This window comes from Pinus tabuliformis, chromosome 4_2 (assembly GCF_031772625.1).
Source record: "Pinus tabuliformis cultivar Carrire ecotype Pingquan chromosome 4_2, CPIR1, whole genome shotgun sequence".
Classification (NCBI taxonomy): Eukaryota; Viridiplantae; Streptophyta; class Pinopsida; order Pinales; family Pinaceae; genus Pinus; species Pinus tabuliformis.
The window spans coordinates 982,279,677-982,301,707 of NC_142304.1; positions in this window are offsets into that span (position 1 = coordinate 982,279,677).

Genomic DNA, 22,031 nt, shown 5'->3' on the forward strand with positions numbered 1-22,031 from the left:
ATAGAGGCTTTCTTTGTAATTCTGTCTGCCCATAGGGCGTTTACTAGCGCTTTATGCCAATTCTTTTGGCTTTGGTCGACTGTCTTTTTGATAATCCTAATTAGGTTCTTGTTCGTTGATTCAGCCAACCCATTACCTTGCAGATTGTAGTTGGCAGAATACTTTAGTTTGAACCCTCTCTTGAGTGCGAACTCAGTCATGGTATTTCCAGAAAAATATGAAGCGTTATCGAATATTAAGGCCGTTGGCAATCCAAACCTAGTAATGATAAACTGATCTATGAATTCAATAATATTTTCAGAATTAGCTGTCTTGAGAGGAACTGCCTCTACCCATTTAGTAAAATAGTCAGTTGCAGTGAGGATATACCTATGCTGTTTAGAGGAGTGAGGAACGATCTCACCTATTATGTCCAGGCTCCATTGGCTGAACGACTGTTCGATGTTAACCGGCTGCAGTGGCATGGATGACTTCTTTTGTTTCCCTGCAGCCGTTTGCCAGACTTGGCATTTTCTTAAGTGATTGTACGAGTCTTTGAACAGCGTGGGCCAGTAGTATGTTGCACGTAAGATTTTGTGTGCGATGGCTTCTCCAGCATAGTGTCCACCTGCTGGTCCATCGTGGAGTTCCTGCAAAACCTTTTCGGCTTCAGTTTTCTCAAGACATCTAAGAAGCACAAAATCATAGTTTCTTTTAAATAAGACATCATCTACGAGCTGATATTGTTTGGCTTTTAACCTCAGGGCTCTCTTTTTTATGTGATCCAGGTGAAATGGAGCATATCCGTTTTTTAGGAAATAAATGATGTCAGCATAAAATTATTCTGCGTCGTTTAGGCTTACCTCATACGTGTGTACCTCTTCAGGCGATTCTTCGGGGATTTGCGATGCTCCAGCTAACATCTTGCAGAAGCCTTGGCCTCTTACGATGTGTGCCGGCTTGATTTCCAGGTCGTATTCTTGCAAGGCGGTGATCCAATTCGCTCTCTTCTCGCCCACGTCTTTCTGAATCAGGAGGTTTCTTACCGCTGGGAATGGTACTATGACCTTGGTATGGGCCTTTAGCAAGAAAGGTCTGAAATATTTGACCGCTTTGAAAACGGCATACGCCTGTTTCTCTACGTCCGAATATTTCAGCTCAGCACCTTGTAAGTTTGAGCTAAAGAATGCGATTGGGGCTTCTGCCTTTTCTTGGTTTGCCTGGGTCAAGATCGCAGCATAAGAATTTTCCGAGGCAAACGTGTATAAGATGAATGGTTCTGAAAAATTTGGGGTTGCTAGGGATGGAGCGTTGATGATGGCTTGTTTGATTAAGTTAAACGCTTCGTGCTCGTCTAGAGCCCATTTAAAGTTTGAATTCATTTTTATCATTTTTTGTAAAGGAGAAATAATGTGTGAAAAATCTGGGACAAATCTTTTCACAAAATTGATCTGTCCTAGGAAAGATTGCATGGTCTTTTTGTTATGGGGCATGGATATCTCGGAAATTTCTCTGATTCTGTCCGGTTCAATGTGGATGCTCGATTTGGACACTATGAACCCTAGCAATTTTCCTTCACCCAACGCGAAAAAAGATTTCTTCGGGTTAAGCGAGATTCCATACCTTAAACATCTTTGAAAGATTTGCTTCAAATCTTTGAGATGGTCGCTTCGGTTCTTGGAGTACACAGTTATATCATCCAAGTAAATCACTACTGATTTATTGACCAACCCTTTGAACGCAATGTCCATAGCCCTTTGAAAAGTAGCGCCGGCGTTGATCAGACCGAACGGCATCTTCCGATACGCGTAGGTACCCCATTTAGTTCGGAAGGTCGTTTTTAGCTGATCGTCTGGGTGTACCAGCACTTGGTTATATCCTGAAAATCCATCCAGGAAAGACATCAATTCTGAGCCTGCTACAGCCTGTAGTATTTGCTCCATAGGTGGGAGGGGGAAATTGTCTTTCTGACAGGCTTTGTTGAGATTCTGGAAGTCGATGCAGATTCTAATATCTCTATTTTTCTTCCTAACAGGTACCATGTTGGATACCCATCTGGAATGTCTGACCGGGAAAATTATTCTGGCTCTCAACAACTTATTCAGCTCAGTTGTTATCTGATTTTCTAGGTTGGGGTGGATTTTCCTGAGCTTCTGTTGGACGGGTTTCTCGTTGTCAATCATAGGGATAGTGTGCTGAATGATAGAAGTGTTATAAGTTTTCATCTCATCGTAGTTCCAGGCAAAGACGTTTTTGTACTGTCGTAGAAGACGGATGTATGCTGACTTTTCTTCAGGAGCTAGGCCTTGGCCTAGATTAACGTTTTGGGGTTTCTGTTCGGTTCCTAAGTTCACTGATTCGTAGTTCAGAGTTGAACTGTAAAGTTTGGCATTAGCTGATCTTTTGAACCGACTTTTTAAGTCATACAAATCTTCTAATTTGACCACTGATTTGGGTATAGCATTATCCGTGCCATTTTGTTGTATTTGGTGGTCATGACAGTCCTCGTCGATTATCTGGTTTGAGTAGGATCCTTCAGAGGTAAGGAAACTTACGATGTCTGGGTCATCGTTGAATACTCTCCAGTTGGTGATATTGTCAGGGATTGACGGCTTAAAAATTAATTCTATGGAAAACCTATCTGGACTAAAGTCTTCGGAGGGGATGAATCTGGAGGCTACGTTTGCTAGCAAGTCTGCGCTTGCATTGTGAAGTCTTGGGATTGATGAAATATTGAATGCTGTAAAATGCGCAGTGAGATCTTGCACTAAAGACTGATAGTGCTTTAAATGACTAGACAGGAAGTGTATGGTGTTACGTACCTGTTTGACAACGATCTCGGAATCTCCAAAGACTTGAAGATATTTGACGTTGCAGCTGATTGCTTTGTATAGGCCTTGCACCAAGGCTTCGTATTCCACTGTGTTGTTCGTGCAATCGAACTCCAGTCGGCATGTGAGCATAGTCTTATTTCCGTCGGGGCTAATCAAGATGCATCCTGCTCCCCCTCCCTCATTGGACTTAGAGCCATCAAAATATAATTTCCAAAATAAAGAAGTATTTACAGGGTTATCTAAGAAACTAACACATTTTGAATCATCAGTCTGGGAAACGTTTTCTACTTGGGACACGACTGAACTTTCTAAATATGGTGATATGTGAGCATTTAAATTTCCAAGGAAAGAGTCTACCGAGTAGTTGCCTATGATGCTGCTGTTGTATGCTATGGCTTCGTTCTCTCCCTCCAAATCCGTCACTATGTACTTTTGGTGCAGTTCTCGTTCAACCTTTATTTGATTTGGCTTCCGTTGAAGGGTAACCACATGTGTGACCAGTCCGTCGAAAAATATCCGTGAAGCTTCTCGGACCAATCCCTGCTAAGAATTAGACCATAAAATTCAGGGATGTCAGCAACTAGAATATCGATGACCTGGCATACCTTGGGGTTGGACGACAATCTTATGTTCACTTGATTAAGTTCGCCTATCACTTCGCCTTGTGATCGATCAAGTTGAACTATGCGCACTGCGGATTTTTGCGGTTGAACATTAAGTTTGGCACATATTGACTTGGGTAAAATATTGGTTGAAGCACCAGAATCAACCAAGCAGTTATGCACGTTTCTGTTAAAGATCTCATAAGTGAGGAGGAAAGGAGGAGTGTGAGATCTAGACCTCCCTCCAATCAAAGCGATGTCATTTGGATCGATTTTCTTGATCGCGTTGATTGGGGGTCTTCCTATATTATGGGAAGCTATAGTTGTAGGTAGAGGTGTAGTAGGTACGGCGTGTAACTCTTTCATCATGATCTTCTGTTGGTGTTTCAATTTGCTCAACTCGTACAGGGTGATATTAGCCCTAGTCTTCTTCATGTCGTCGATGATGTTATACTCCATTTCATCCGACACTATTAGTGTCTTTGATGGAGGCGATTGTTCTGATTGGACTGGACTAAATGAGGTCGCTTTAGAGGTTGTCTTCTTTGTTGCGACCTTTTCTTTGGCTGGAGGGCTTGCGCCCTTCTGTTTTGGGGTAGTCTGGGGAGGATCAAGTTGGTTTCTGCTTCGTGTGCTAACCAGAAGTGCTTCTTGATCTTCCTCTTGTGGGAGGATGAAATCCCACATTCCTTGCAGTTCCACCACTTCTTCGTCGTCGGTCTGCGTTTCGATGGTGCTCTCTTCTTCTTCTTCTTCAGATTCCACATTTGAGACCACGTTGGGTGGCTTCGTCTCCATAGGGGGATTTCTTTTGAAATTCCTAAAAGGCTTTCTTGGGGACGATTCTGCTACTTGCTTTCTTATGTCAATCATCTCATTAGACATGTCTTTCAAGACTTTTTGTAATCCTTCCATGTCGAAAGGATCCTTCGTTTGCTTCTTCTTGGTTTCTTCTTTGAAAGAGATTTTCTTAGATTTACGCTCTTCGATTGTAGATCTCTTTTCTAGGGCTACTACGCGTCTTTCGACTGCCAATGCCTCAGCGAAGTTTTCGACTAAGGTTGTCTTGCTCGCCCTATCTATGAAGATGGCCAAGTTTGAAGGTAAGGCCGTGATGTACCATTGGCATCTTACTTCCTCGCTGGGCTGGGAAGCAGCGGGGATTTTATTGAGGATCTTGTTGAACCGTAAGTTAAAATCTTTAATAGGTTCCCTAGCCTCAGCTTTAAGATTGGACAGATCGTTGATCAGCGTCGCTGTCGATCTATCATCACCGAATTTGGTGAGAAATTGATTTTGAAAAATATCCCAGCTGGTGATAGATCCGGAGGGTAGCGAAAAGTACCATGACCCGGCTGTCCCTTGCATCGTATAGGGGAAGAGTCGGACCACGGCATCTTCGTTGGTGACCCCGTTGAGATTAACGGAAAGCATGAAATTATTGATATGTTCTTCAGCTAGCATTCCAATTTCTGGATTGAACTTTGGTAACCACTTCTCAGGATGGGCAGGTATTGGACTCAGGGGTGGAGGCATTAGAACCGCCCCAGGGTTGTTCCATGGAGATTGTGCCATCGCTGAGTTGTTGGTTAATAAAAGTGTAGAAGATGATCTTCGAGGTTGAGAAGATAGAGATGTTACGATCTTTGACGATTGTGGAGGAAGGGTTGCGGAAGATGGATGAGTGATTTGAGGTGGAGATGTGGGTGGTTGACTTCGCGGAGAGGGAGTTGAAATGGACGAGGTGGATGAAAGAGTCTCTCTGTCAGACTCTTGAAGTGCTTTCCTTGCTCTTTTCCTAGTGGGGAGAGGGATTTCAGTTGGCTGAATGCCGAACTTTTCACTCTTCAATCGAGTCAGGGGATGAGCAGGGTTGTATTGCGAAGTCAAGCTGCCTTTAGATTTATCAGATTTCTGGTTAAAAATAGAGAATCCCTGGAGTTTACGGATGAAGGTTTGAACTTCAGGGGGATCGACAATAAGTTGTTCTGATATATCGGGATGTATAGCAGCGGTGGATGTCCGAGCGACTTCCAGTTCCGAGTTTAGTCGTACCGGGGAAGTCGGGGAACTTGGTGAGGGTGACTTGCTCTTAGAATGGTATTTGGATTTTGAGTTATGCGCCATTCATAGCTCGGCCCTCCTTCTAGCGCCAGAAATGTTGAGGGCCCGAAGTCGGGTCAACAACAAGGGGGATACCCACCCGGTCCGGAACCTGGTTGGCGGCTCCTTGCCCGTTTGGAGTAGCGGGTCCGACTGGGGGTAATGGGACCAGTTTCCCAATGTGATGGGTGTGTGTGTGTGCGTAGAGTCTGATGATATTAATCTAGAGGTTTTTCTAAACTAGTCTTGATTTTAACTGCTAAACTAACTCTATGCTAATGTAATCTAATGAAGAGAAATACATCTGATCTATGCTAACCCGGGGTGTTTTTCTTTTGTTTATGCGATCTAGAAATATTTCTAACAGCAACTGGTAATAAAGATCATTCAACTGATATCAGAATATAAACCAATAAAGATAAACCGTTCTGCATAAGAAGTTAGGCAGAATAGTTGTGAAAAACATATCGCATAATCAGTTTTCTATATGTTAAGCATGATTAAATGATCCCACCGTACAGAAGTGCCAAATGGTAATGCAGACATTCATACAATAACATATAAAGAACTCAGCTACATATCACTTTAGGGATACTAGCAGAATCTAGTCAAGAGATAAAAGTACCATTTATGACTAACTTCACCAATAAACTTCAAGTAATAATGATTTATTTCTACTTGTTCTAACATCTGCTAAGAGTACAGAAGTGCAACATCAGTAACATATATTAAAATGCAAACATAAATAAATCTTGATCCATCCATTCATCAAAAACCTCCTCTGAGGGTGCAGAAGTGCATGTTCTGAGGATAAGTTTTTTGACAGATTTCCGGACCCTTCTCCAAAAACCATGAGAAGGGTTAAATACTACTAGCTAATTGATATTAATTACACGAATCTAGGGAATCGGCTTCAAATGACCGCCCTTTACTGAAAGCAAATTTATTTCTAAAACTTTAAATCTAATTTCTGTTCGTTTCTGTATATTCTCTTTAGTGTTGTCAACAGCGCAACGTTTTCCTGGGAAGAGTCGGCTGACTGCCGTCTTCTTTTGCTCGGGAGATAAAAGTGGAAATAACAGGAGCTGGCACTTCCTTCTGACAGACCGGAAAATATTTTCGAAAACCTTTCTCTAGCTGGGTGTATTCGCCGTGTGTATACTTAGCACAACCCAGGTTCTTTTCGAACTGATTTTGCTGTTGCTATTTTGGTTTCCGGTTGTGCGAATGACTGAGCGGGTTAGGAGTCGCGCTGTATGGATAACCCTCTGTTTTAAGAATTGTTTCCGTTCTTTGTTCAAGGTTTTCCTGAAGCGTCTTCCTTCTCATGCGCTTCTTTCTCTGCTTTACCAAGTCTGAGCTTCAGGATCTTTTCTGAAAACGCTGCTTTTGTGCGCCTTTGACTCTGAGTCCTGGATAGTCTAATTTCATCAGTGCTGGCTGTCTGATAGTTTGGAATCTGCGGTCCTGCTGCATGCAGCATCCGTTTGCGGAGGCATCTTCTCTCTGCTGTTTGATTGGCGCTTTCCCCTTTCTCTCAGATGTTTCCTGCATATAGATTTATATCAGTTGCGTGTCTTGCAGTCTACGCAAAGAAGAAGGGAAATGAAAAGATTGACATGAAAGCATTAAACTCTAATGAATGCGTAATCCTGACATGCATCATGACTTGACTCTTCGAAAAATGTGATGCAATCATTCCTTGATACTCAAGCATGAGGTCATTAAATTCCTTCAAGGCGCGCACTTAATCCTGGGCTTGTCGTGTGATAAGTCTTTTCATATCGCAGATCGCAAATCGCTTCCATCGCATATCGCAAATCACAGCCATCGTAGATCACAAATCGCAGCCATCGCAGATCGCAAATCGCAGCCATCGCAGATTTTGTTTAATGGTTATGCCGTATAGCGCGATGCTTGCGATTTGCGATTTCGCATATCGGTGGTCGACGTTTTTCGAAGGTCTTCTTTTAAAGGGGCGCGTGTGATGTATGCGATGTGATGAACTTCGCATCGCTCATTCGCGGTCTTGCTTTTCGCGCTCGAGCCATGCTTTGGCCTTTCTTTGCGATGCGATTTAAGCCTTAGGGAGAAAAATATAAAAACTTTAGAAAAATATTTTTTGGGATTTTTGTTCAGGGTACCCTCTTTGCTTGACATTATTGCTAATGTCAAGTGAAGAACGGGGGTTGTTGGTGACCACAACAAGCAGTTACAATAGTTACATCCTATTGCAGAAATGAAGTAAGAACAAATAACTTAAAGGAAACAAATCTGCAAAAGGAAGTGATGGTTGTCTTGCAACAAAGGATCAGGACCCTATCCTCAGAGTAAGGACTTTCAGCACCTGCCTCTATTATCAAGTTCACCAATACACTCTGTAAATCCTAATCACCGGTGAGGCAGTCATATACAACATCAATCAGTTAAAAAGGAAAACAGAGTTTCAGGAAAAGTAAATATCATTAGAAGCAGTACTCGTGATATAAACAGAAATCACACACACACCACACAACAGAAAGAAGATGGGTGAATCTTGTGATGAAGGTGGGCCCTATCCTTCTCACAAGATTCCCCAAAACACAGGAACTAAGATAAAATACTCACAACATAATTGTATTCATCTGCCAATAAACCATATTACAAAAAGAGATTCAGTCTCATCCCTTCACTACAGTTTTTGTGTTATAGCTTGTTCCCTCTTTTTCTGTCCCTCCCTCTAATGTAGATGTCTCCTCTTTATAGAGGAGACATCTATTACAAAAGATTTTCATACATTCTGATTCAACCCTTTCGTACCAAAAATAGGAAAGTCAGTTCTTGATAACAAAATATTGTTACAGTCATGTGGATCATGATCATTACGACCAATATAGTAATCGGTCAGACTCCTTTGCCGATGCAGATTTGTTACGCAAATCTCAACTGTTCCTCAAAGTGCGCATGTTGTTCGTGCTATTTCGGCTTCGAGGTTCATGTTGTTCTTGCTATTTCAGCTTCATGGCTTGCGCTGCTGTTTCAGCAACTGCAAAATGTGATCCTGCCAGTTAGGCAGTTTCAACAATTGGTCAGCACTTAATCAACTTCAGGGAACAATTATAAAGATAGCATGATTACGTGTTGAATAATTAAACATATAGCAATGAGGAGAGTTACTCTATACCTTTTGGAGTGATTAAGCCAAAACACTAGCAAAGGCTTTCAACTAAGGGTTGAAGAGGGTAACAATGACAAAATATTCGGTCAAAAAATAGACAATATGGGAACCTAACAGTGCCCATATGATCTTCATAAACAACTTATACTTCTTAAGGATTTCTGCACTACCATGTGTATGATTGTTAATACTGACAAAACAAAAGTTATGATTATCAAATCCAAGAAGGACACTTACACTAATTTTATGTATGACAATAATAACTTGGAGGAAGTGTCTTCCTACAGGTACCTAGGAATTGATATTCATCACAAGCACAACCGGAACTATAACATTGAGAAAAGGATTAATGGGGGATGGAAAGCTTATTTTGGTCTTGAAAATAATTGTAAAACGACAAACCTCGTAATGTGGGATAGAAAGAAGTTCCTCTTTGAAACTTTAGTCACTCCAATTATCTTATATGGATGTGCGGTATGGGGTTGCAGCATCTCTAGAGAATCCTGGAGAAAGATTGAGAAAATACAGAAGCATTTTATAACGTATAACCTCAAAATTAAAAGCAACACACCATATCCTATTCTCCTTATAGAAGTGGGTCTTTCCCCTATCGAGAGCCTAGCTATGACTAGGCTTTTGTTGTACAAGCACAAAATTAATAACATAGGAGACCATAGACTTCCTAAGCTAGCTTTAATTCCAGCCAAAACCACCTAAGGCTCAAATGAGGTTGGTATAAAGACACCAGTGCCTGGTTAAACCATTGGGAGATCGACGAGAATGTTGCATTGCAAAACATTAATAACATTAAAAATATTGTTACTTCTAAGTTCAAAAAAAAATGTGGTGTGAGAAAGATTTAGCAGCTAAAATAAAATTAAGATATTATAAGGAGGTCATCAACCCCACCCTAGAAGATCAAAAGTATCTCTCTGTTTCAAATAGCTCAAAGAAGAAAACTAATATAGCCAAGATTAGAACGAACTCTCATGAGCTCCATAATGAAACAGGTCGTTGGGCAATTCCTAAAACACCATGGATGGAAAGGTTCTGCCATCTTTGTGAGAATACAAACATCGATGATGAAAATTACTTCCTCTTAGAGTGCCCCACATACAACCACATTAGATCTCAGTTTCAAAATCTTTGTTGCAATACTGACCTTCCTAGCCTTTTACGTTGTCAAAATTACAATGAGCTCGAGAGGCTTCTCTCTAAGCTTTTTGAGCATAGGAATAAAATCTTAAATCAAACTAAACAATTCGTTTCTTTAGGTCTGATAGACCAAAGTTTGGTCTTAGTAGACATTAACCATCATCATCATCATCATCATAATGTGTGATGTGCATGAACAATGTAGAGCGTTTTGCAGAGCCAGACTCTCCTGGTTCAAACTCTCTTTCGTAGAGCTTACCAGTGGGTTCTTTTTTATTAACTCCAACATCACTTTTTAACATGGTATCAGAGCGTCAGGGCTGAGCAACCTGTTCTCTGGTTGAAGGATTTGAAAGGCGCGCCTGAGGTGAAATCGTCACGTGGTTTGGAGGGCTAATCACGTCGATCCCACAGTAACACTTTCATGTCTTTTTATTTTGTCAACTGTCGCAGATCTACAGTGTATAGTTGCGAATATTATCAGTCTGTGGTGCTAACTCGCGCCGACTGTGAAAACAAGAGAGGGGTTGCGTGGAGGCCGAGAGAAGGCTGCGTCTTGGCAGTGGCTGCAGATAGAAGGTTGCCTGGAGGTTGAGGTCTACCGAGGAGGCCGTGGAGGAAGCCATGATGGTTTGCATATGCACTGCGGGATCAAACAATATTGGAGATCAATGATTTATGTCTTTGACACAGATTTGGGGTAAATCTAACATGTTTTTTTTGTCAAGTTTTTTATTTTATCGCTAAGATGAATAATCAAATGTTTGAAGCATGCTTGAATGAGCATAACAAGCTCGATGGCTCCAATTATGCGAATTGGAAATTCAAGATGTAGACTCTGCTAGAAGTGCAGAGTGCTTGGACGATTGTAAATGGGGATGAGCAGAAGCCAGCAGCTGGATGAGCATCAGTCCCAGACTAGGAGAAGCGGGAAGGTAAAGCAAGGACACTACTGAAGATGTCAGTGAAAGACTACATCATACCAGATATCAGAGAATGTATATCAAGAAGAAAAATCTGGGGAATATTGAAGGATTTGTATGAGATTAGGAATACAAATCGTCTTCTGTTTCTGAAAAGCAAGATCTTATCCCTGAAGATGGATGAGAATAAAACAATTACTTCCTTCATAGCGAGGATCAAGGATCTAAAGAACAAATTGTTAAACATTGGTGATACAGTTGCAGATACAAATGTAGTAACCATTAGCATGAATGGTGTGACCGATGACTACCAAATGCTCATCACTAGGATAAATGCAAGAGAGAAAATACCGAAGTTTGAGGAACTGACATGATTATTTATGCAAGAAGAAGAAAGAAGATCAACTCTAAATCCCCAAAGTGCAGATCTTGCATTGATGGTGAAAAAGAACTTCTTCAAAGGAAAAGGAAATCTGCAACAGCAAAACAGAGGAAACTCACAAAAAAGATGAAATCAGACTCGAGGTATGCATTCGAATAGAAACAACTCTGAAATTAAATGTTTTTATTGCGGAAAAATTGGTCATATAGCTAGGGAGTGCAGGAAGAAGAAATATCATGAAGAACAACATAAGCAGAAAAGACATGCAGGTCATCTCGCGAATGATAACCATGAGTAGAATTTCATATTGTTCATGGTAGAATTTGATGAGAATGTTGATGCAGACATCAGGTATGTAGATTCGAGAGCATCAACACATATGACGGAGAACAAGCAATGGTTCGAAGATTTTAAAGAAATCAACGATGGAGCACAGATCTACCTAGGTGATGATAGAATTCATTAGATAAAAGGATGTGGAAAAATTTATGTCACTTTACCTAATGGTATTGTAAGACAAATTCACAATGTCATGTATGTGCCCAGTGTAACAAAAAACTTGATTTATGTATCCATGATTACATATCAAGATCTTAAAGTTGAATTTTTTAATTCTAACTATTATATTAAAGATCTGCTAGATGGCATGAAGACTATTGCTACAGGAATTCAAGTAGGAGGTTTGTACAAATTGGATGTAATACCAACACCAGTTCGAGCTTTAACAACAGCAGGTTTGACTACAAAAGAGCTGTGGCATCAAATATTTGGTCATATCAACTACAATGCTTTGTTGTTACTTCAAAAAAAGGAAATGGTAAGAGATCTTCCTATGTTAAAACAAGTGCATAATGATTTTGATGCTTGTACATTAGGAAAAATGCATAGAGAAGAATTCCATGTTCGAGTAGAGAAGAAATAGAGAGACATACTTGAATTAGAGCACACAGATCTTTGTGGACCCATACAAACAAAGTCATTAGGCGGTGCACTGTATTTCTTAGTGTTTATTGATGACTGCACAAAATTTTCTTGGGTATATTTTTTTAGTAAGAAAAGTCACACATTTGAATACTTTAAGCAATTCAGAAACATGATTGAAAAGAAAACAGGGATGCATATAAAAATTCTTCGTTTCGATCAAGGGGGGGAATACAGGAAGGATGAGCTTATCAATTATTGTAAAGACCATGGGATATTACAACAATTCATAGTACCCCATACTCCTCAGCAGAATGGAGTAACAGAAAGAAAGAACAGAACATTGGTGGAATGTGCTAGGAGCATGTTGAAAAGTAAGGATCTTTCGAATGGTTTTTGGGTTGAAGCATTGAATATTGTTGTTTATTTGAAAAATAGGAGTCCCACAAAGAGTCTTGAGTTTAAAACTCCTTATGAAGCATTATATGGATTTAAGCCTGCATTAAAACATTTAAGGGTGTTTTGGTCTAAAGCATTTTCCCATATTCCAAAGGAAGACAGAAGAAAACTAGATTTAAAAGCCAAAAGATGTACCTTTATAGGGTATTGTTCACAATATAAAGCTTATAGATTATTTAATCCCTCTACTCACAAGATTTTTGTTAGTAGAGATGTCATATTCCATGAGCAGGATCATGAAGAATATAATAAGCACAATGAGGAATGGGATATTCCGTTCTTGGTGGAAGAAGAAATCGAAGAAATAGGAAACAATCAGGATCAGCAGACAAAGGCAGAAGATGAGCAGCAACAGCAACAACAACAACAACGGCAGCAACAACAATAGAAGTAGGAAGGAAAAGAAGATGATGTAGCTATCAAGCCAAGTCCAGAAAATAATGATCAGACAAGGTTTGAAGCTACCCCACCACTCAGGAGATCAGGTAGGAAAGCTCAATTGCCTGCAAAATATAGGGAAAATGCTTTTATAACTAGTATGATGAATGTTGTTGAACCTTCTAGTTATAAGGAAAAAAATGAATGTAGTGAATGAAAAACAGTTATGGAACAGGAATATGAATCTATAATAAGGAACAACACTTGGGAGCTGGTTGAGCTTCCTAAAGGGAAACAAACCATAGGTTGTATAAACCTAAGATTAATGCAGATGGAACCATAGATAAATTAAAAGCTAGATTGGTAGCAAAGGCGTATTCACAAAAACAAGGAATTGACTATGAAGAAACCTTTGCCCCTGTAGCTAAACTAAATACCATTAGAATGTTGATTACTTTAGCTACTAAGAAACATTGGATGATTCACCAACTAGATGTAAAGTCTACATTTTTAAATGGAGAATTGAAAGAGGAGGATTATTTAGAGAAACCTGAAGGGTTTTTCCAGAAAGGGAAAGAACATTTAATCTGTATATTGAAGAAAGCTCTTTATGGACTGAAGCAAGCACCCAGGTCTTGGTATGAAAAGATTGATTCATTTTTTCTGGAATTTGGCTACAACATAAGTAAAAACGAACCTAATATGTATACTATGCAAGTTGAACAAGGGTGCATAGTGTTGATTTCTTTGTATGTAGATGATTTAATTATTACAGGTGATGCTATTTCTCTAATCAAAGAAATCAAGCAACAAATGTCACAGGTGTTTGAAATGAAACAATTAAGATACTATTTGGGTCTTGAGATCTTGAGAGATTCAGGACAAACATTTCTGTCCCAGGGTAAGTATGTCAAATGTCTACTAGAAAGATTCAGGATGGATCAGTGTAAGGCTGCAGTAGTACCATTACAGCAGAACATTAAACTGCAGAGTGATGATGTATCTAAAGAGGCAGATGCGACACTTTACAGACAACTGGTTGGGAGCTTAATATACCTAACCATTACTAGACTAGATTTGGCTTATGCAGTTAGTGTGCTAAGTCAATACATGTCCAAGCCACTTGAGAGTCATTGGAATGCAACAAAATGTGTTTTGAGGTATCTACAAGGTATTATAGACTATGGTATTATTTATATTGATTCCTCTGATGTTAGATTGACAAGATTTACAGATTCAGACTGGGCTGGAAATGTAGACGATCGCAGATCCATAACATGCTATGCATTCAGCATTGGATCCAGGGTGATTACATGGACCAACAAGAAATGGAACACAGTTTCCTTGTCTTCAGTGAAAGAAGAGTATCAATCCATGTGCGCAGCAACATGTGAGGTAGTTTAGTTGCAAAGACTTCTCCAGGATGTCGGGGAAGAACAAAAAGATGCAATAACAATCAGATGTGACAATCAGAGTTCAATCAAAATTTCTAATAATCTGGTGTTTCACAAGAACACTAAACACATTGATACACAATTCTACTTTGTCAGGGAGAAAGTGAAATCAAAAGAAATCCATCTTGTATATTGTAATACATGTGATAATGTTGCAGCCATTTTAACTAAGCCTCTTGGCAAAATCAAGTTTGAAATGTTTAGGGAGATGTTAGGCATATTTGTGAACCCCTTCTCCACTAAGGGGAAGTGTTAGAGATAATGGAGAATATCTTAGAATAGGGAGTTGCTTCACAAAATCTCAGGATAGGAATTAGTTTCTATTTCTTAGGGTATGGTTCTAACTTCCCTAAATCTGTGATTACTATATAATGTGTGATGTACATGAATAATGTAGAGCGTTCTGCAGAGCCAGACTCTCTTTCGTAGAGTTGACCAATGGGTTTTTTTTATTAATTCCAACATCACTTTTTAACAAAAATTACTTAATATAACTTTTTCGGGGCACTTACTAATTTGGCATACACCATATATATATATATATATATATATATATATATATATATATATATATATATATATATATATATATATATATATATATAATGAGATAAACAAACATGACCACCACTTTAACACCACTATAGTATCAATACCATCTATTTAATAACACATAATACAATATGAGTGGTATTAAGCCCTTGGTAATATAGAATACTCTATGATCTTGTGACGAGGAAGTTCGACTAGTGAAGCCTAAACAAACTCTGTGAGTGTGTTCTTTCTTGAAGCGTTGGTACCACATTGAAAAAGCGACGAGTGGGAGGGAGATCACTCAAAGTAAAACATGGAAATAGCAGCAGTTGTTAACGCACTTGTAGGAAAATTCGTTCATATGGTGGCAAACAATCTATCTGAAGAGGTATCGCTGATTGTTAATTTTAGAAAGGACTTTCAATTTTTAAGTGATGATATTTCTTTCATTAAATGTCTTTTGACGGATGCTAGAGAGAAAAGAAACTCTAGTTCACTTTCCAATTGGCTTGACAGTCTTCAGGATTATGTTACTGATATTACCTACTAGAGGAATGTGGAAAAGTTGATAACATATTTTCCAAACTGAAATTACGGCTAAAGATGGGTCACAAAATTAGGGAATTAAAGGAACGACTCAAGTAGACCCAATGGGTCAATGTTGAATATCTAAAATTACTTACCTCTGCTTTAGATGTGAATGCTCATGGTCAGGCAAGGGATGCATAAACTTTTAACGGAAGGCGAGAAATATCTTATGCTCGTCTTCAAGAATCATATATTGTGGGCATGGATGGATATATTAAAGTGATTACTGAATGGATATTGAAGGAAGACAACCCTCCAGTCATTTTCGTTGTGGGCATGGGAGGACGGGGAAAAAATATTCTACTCCACCAAGTTTCCAACATCTAAGGGACCCAAAAACGCTTCAACTATAAGGTTTGGTTGACAGTTTCTCAAAAATTCGATCAATAATCAAATAAGCCAAAAATACAATTTAAAAAAGTATTTTATTTATTATTATTTTTATTATTTTTATTTCTATTAAAAAATCATAGTTTATTTTATTATTTCCTATAGGAGGCCTATTCTAGATCTCAAAATTCTCCTAATGTCTAAACACATTATTATTGTGTTCCCAATGACCATTGAGACAAATTAAGATTGATTTTTTTACTTTGAAATAGGCTACATTGGAGAATAATACCATAGGAAAAACCATGGGTTGTCATATACCTAAAGCCCAAAAACAACCAGTGACTTGATCGAGTTAAGTTCACCTAAACCACCCTAAAAATCCTCCCTTTAAATAGTAGAATGTCAATAATGGGGTTATTGAGTTAGGTTCACCTAAACCACCCTAAAAATCCCCCCTTTAAACAGTAGAATGTCGATAATGGGGTTATCATCATTTATCAGCTATAGAAAAATGGTTAATAGGAATAGGTTGACAACTAGAGTGTCAATGTTATCATGTATTGGTTGATAGCAGGAATATCAAGGCCAAAAATAAAATCTCAATTTCAAAAAAAAAAGGAAAATGCGCTAACGGGAGTAGGTAGTAGCACATTTCTGTAAAAATGGGTTAAACCTCTGTGTTTTTTCTGTACAACATAGTAATTTCAGTGACTCTTTCCAAACAAATGAGAATTTTTTTACAACATAGTAATTTCAAGCACACTTTCCAAACAAGTGAGAATGGATTTTTCATGACCGAAAGAATTTTGTTGGCAACAGACCCATTTAGGAAAACTTCTCTCAGTTTTCTAATAGCTATGATTGTTTTGGAATTTGAATGGATCATTAGACCCTAAGGATTTGGTGTTGAAAAGTGTGCAAAAAGAAATGTTTGTTGAGAATGCAACAAGATGATGGAGCTTAGTGAAAAGAGTCGCCTTCACTAAGTGGGCCCACAGGCAAATTATGGCGCAAGTTCTATTTTTGATCACAGTGTGGATGATCACAGTGTGGGTGACCACAGTGTGGGTGACCACAGTGTGAGTGATCACAGTGTGAGTGATCAAAGTCTATTTTTAGACTGGCTGTCAAAAATAGAAAAGTCAAATATTATTGTCTCATAATAATATTTGGACTATAAACTTGATCTTATTCTCTTGGATCACTTCAGGATGAGCTACGGATGTGGTACATGCAGATCCCAGAGGGAAATACGTGGTTACCTATGGGATGACTAATATTTGCATGCAGGACTTCAGTTAGAACTCAAGTGAGTTGAGTTTAGTGGACTGGAGGTGCAGTTGATGGAGTTGTGTTCAGTTTAGCTTTGTTAAACTGGTTGTATCTAGTCTAACTGATCAATAGACTAGAGATGAGTTGGGTGAATTAGTTATTAATTAATTCACAATTTATTAACTCATAATGCAACTATAGAATACATCAGTTAACTCAGTTGCATGTCAGTGCATGTTCAGTTCAGTAGGGACAGGTGTTAGAGGATCAAATTGCTATCAGTTGTGACTATAGTTGTGCATGATGATTTGCACAATCAGAGGGATTGAGTATGCCAATGAATTGGACAATACCAAGAATTGTAGCCTGTGCTCACGTCCAACACAGTGTGAGTGATTCTTTTCAGGTGAAATACGAGTTTGGTAAACCATTCCCATTCATTCTCAGCAGGTATTGTGCAGTGGAGGCAGGCAAGCAGCGGAGGAGATTTGGAGATCAGATCTGAGCTGTATTGTGTGTAGCATGTGGAGATAATACTGAGTACTTGTGAGGAGTATTGTACTATGTATTGTTACATGATTCAGTCACTATAATATACAGATAGTTGGGGTTTTTAGCGAGATGATTTCCCCGGGAAAATACTGTGTTGATATGTGTGATTGATGCTTCTATGTACACCTGTGAATGTTTCTGCTTCTGTAAATTGATGATCAATGTAGAGGAGGTTATGTATTATGCATGTTTCGCTTATACGTGTATAATCAGGATAATCTCTGTGAATATGTGTCATATTATTCAAAATTTCTACATGGTATCAGAGCTGCTTGATTTATAGAAGAGATTTTTACAGGATATCAAGCGAGGATTGATCATCGGATCTATTATTCAGAAAGTGTTTACATTTTATTTCTTCAGGTAGAGTCTGTAATCGGGCCAGGTAGCCTCTGGATTCATCCTTCTTTTGGAAGGTGAGATATCCGGTGAATGCCCAGACAGTCAATCTCTGTACAAGAAATACTTTGTTCTCACGAATTCTAGATCGGAAGTGGTTGAATTTTTGAGCTGGTGGAATTCGAATTTAATTTCAAAGCAAGAGATAAAACTTAGAAACATTAAGTGTGAGAATGGAGACAGTATGCCCCAGTATCTCACGAAGTTCACCCAATGTCGGGATGAGCTGGGAAGTGTGGGGGTGATTTTCGGATGAGAATGGTGAGTCTAGCACTCCTTGACCTTCCTAAGAGTTGGCATAGCTACCAGGACTCGGTGAATGGAAGGGAGAAACTGCCAAATTGGGAACGACTATGGTCGGATTTGATGCAGGAGGAGATTAGACGGAGCACCAGAGACGGTTCTTCATCCATGCAGGATGAGGAGAACTGTGCCTTAGCGAGTAAGGTGAAGAAGGGGAAGGAGAAGGTTTCTCTTTCCGAATCTTGTTCTTCCAATGATGGGAAGAAGGTTGACAAATCGAAAGTGCGATGCTTTCATTGTCATGATGGAGACTTGGTGGTTGAGAGGGAGCATACATTACCTCTCAACATGTAGAGCCAGAAGAAGTCTCAGACAATTATGGAGGAGCCACGATTGGTGCAGCAACTTCAGGAGGTTATGGAGGAGCCACAACAAGGGAATCTGAGAGGAGATCGAGTAGAGACATCTACTCATCCAGAGACCTCCAGTAGGGGAAACTTCGAGCCAGGTGGGCTGAGGGATCGCATGCAGCCATGCCTCCAGGTAGGAGGTGGGGTGATGTGGATTGATTGTCCCAAGGAGGAGGGGCAGGATCCTTGAGGTACCCAACCTCTTGGATGAGACCTTGCTACGGGAGCCCCAGATGTGTAGTAGCAGGAACTGACTGATTGGGTAGAGACATATGTGGATGGAGCAGTAGAGAGAGTGACAGTGCAGGGAATCCCAAGACAGCGCATAGCTAGCAGGCTGCAGCAATGCGAGAGGCACAAGTGTTTTGCACAATGCTAGGTGGCACAGAGAGGTGTGCAATGGTGCGAGATGCATGGAGATGTTGCAGTAGTGCAGATGTCAGAGAAGGAGCACTTGTCAGCAGCAGGTAGAGCTTCAGCATCAGAGGATGTTTCTAGCCCAACAGGGAGATCAGTTGGGAGGTGCAGTGAAGATGCAATGCTGGGAGATAGAACCAGCAGCAGCATGGATGCAGTCAGAGCTCAAAGTGACAGAGGCTAGAGCAGTCAGATACTGAAGAGCATAGAGATGCAGAGTCTTCAGTCGACAGAGGCAATAGCAGTCAAAGACTTTGATGACAGAGCAAGTGGACCAGCCAGATGTGTTGCATGGAGAACATTCCAGAGTTACAGGATCAGGTTTGAGAGGAAGCCTTTCTTGTTGAGAGGGAGTGTTGAAAAGTGTGCAACAAGAAATGATTGTTGAGAATGCAACAAGATGATGGAGCTTAGTGAAAAGAGTCGCCTTCACTAAGTGGGCCCGCAGGCAAATTATGGCGCAAGTTCTATTTTTTATCACAGTGTGGATGATCACAGTGTGGGTGACCACAGTGTGGGTGACCACAGTGTGAGTGATCAAAGTCTATTTTTAGACTGGCTGTCAAAAATAGAAAAGTCAAATATTATTGTCTCATAATAATATTTGGACTATAAACTTGATCTTATTCTCTTGGAGCACTTTAGGATGAGCTACAGATGTGGTACATGCAGATCCCAGAGGGAAATACGTGGTTACCTATGGGATGACTAATATTTGCATGCAGGACTTCAGTTAGAACTCAAGTGAGTTGAGTTTAGTGGACTGGAGGTGCAGTTGATGGAGTTGTGTTCAGTTTAGCTTTGTTAAACTGGTTGTATTTAGTCTAACTGATCAATAGACTAGAGATGAGTTGGGTGAATTAGTTATTAATTAATTCACAAGTTATTAACTCATAATGCAACTATAGAATACATCAGTTAACTCAGTTGCATGTCAGTGCATTTTCAGTTCAGCAGGGACAAGTGTTAGAGGATCAGATTGCTATCAGTTGTGACTATAGTTGTGCATGATGATTTGCACAATCAGAAGGATCGAGTATGCCAATGAATTGGCCAATACCAAGAATTGTAGCCTGTGCTCACATCCAACACAGTGTGAGTGATTCTTTGCAGGTGAAATACGAGTTTGGTAAACCATTCTCATTCATTCTCAGCAGGTATTGTGCAGTGGAGGCAGGCAAGCAGTAGAGGAGATTTGGAGATCAGATCTGAGCTGTATTGTGTGTAGCATGTGGAGATAGTATTGAGTACTTGTGAGGAGTATTGTACTATGTATTGTTACATGATTCAATCACTATAATATACAGATAGTTGGGGTTTTTAGCGAGATGCTTTCCTCGGGAAAATATTGTGTTGATATGTGTGATTGATGCTTCTCTGTACGCCTGTGAATGTTTCTGCTTCTGTAAATTGATTATCAACATAGAGGAGGTTATGTATTATGCATGTTCCGCTTATAAGTGTATAATCAGGATAATCTCTGTGAATATGTGTCATATTATTCAAAATTTCTACATTTGGTGAGGAAAAAACTCATGGACATTTGTTGACTTGGATGCCACCTCACCAAATTCGACTTGCTGATTCTTATCTCTAGCCATGACTCCAGAAACAACATGATCTTTAGATGCAGATAGGATTGGAAAGTTTTACATGCACATATTTGAGATGTACGTTGTGATTTTTAGACTTTGTAATTAAAGCTTTGCTAGTTTTTAGTTAGTTTGTCTTTCCTATAAAGACAAAGAAGGTATATTATTTTGATATTAATATAACTTGAAGCAAACAATATTACATCATTTCAAAGATTAAGGTTTGCAAATAGTTTTTGATGGTGTTTTTTACTTTTCTTTGTCAAACCTTGAAATCATTGATCTTCGGTAATTTGAATAAAGGTTAGGAAACAATTTTTTTTTATAAATGGTTTGTTTATTTGCTATGTGTTTATCAACTTAAACCCCATTTGGAGAATTCAGGTGGTTGCTCTATTTTTTTATGTTTATTTCTACTATCTCGTATCATCTCTCATTAATGATTTGTCTAAGAAACCTGCAAATATCTTGCCTCTGTTAAAATGATTTGTCTTTGTATCAAAAACTCCATACCCAATGGTAGTGTTTTCACATATCCCAACCAGATTTCAAATATTTTTTGATAAATCTAGCCACAAGACTCAATTGCAAACCCATTACTACACTTACCTAGAGTAGCTGAGTTTTTGGGAGAGATCCATTTCCAGGTTGAAGAGCCAACTTTCAACCTCAAAGAGATTCGAGGTTACCTTAGAAGTTTTCCCGTAGCCAACTTTTCTCTAAAAAATAACATAATTTATTAAAAGTAAAATGAAATCTAACCTATATTAAACTATTAAAAATAAAATTTCCAACTTTCAACCTCAAAAATATTTGAAATTACCTTAAATAGATTTGAAATTACCTTAAATAGCCAAATTTTCTTTAAAAAATAACCTGATTTATTAAAAATAAAACGAAATCTAACCTATTTTAAATTATTAAAAATAAAATTTCAGTATATTAAAAAGTGATGAATTCGTAAACTAAGTTTATTTATTTAAAATTATTGGTAAGTTTATTCACTAAAAACTTCTATCCACTTAAAAATAAAAATTAACTTAATTTCTATATAGCAACCACTTTTTTGAGTACATTGAAAATGATAACTAAACATTTTTCATATAAAGAAAAATGAAACTTATCTCCTCTTTTAAATGTATTACAAGTAAAATAAAATCTAATCTATTTTAAATTATTAAAAATGAAGTTTCAATATATTAAAAAGTGTTGAATTAGTGAACAAGTTTACTTATTAAAAACTATTTGTAATAATTAAAAAACCCAGCTCATTTTGTATTATATAGTAATAACCATTTTATACATTAAATTAAATTAAATTAAATTAAAATAAAATATAAATAA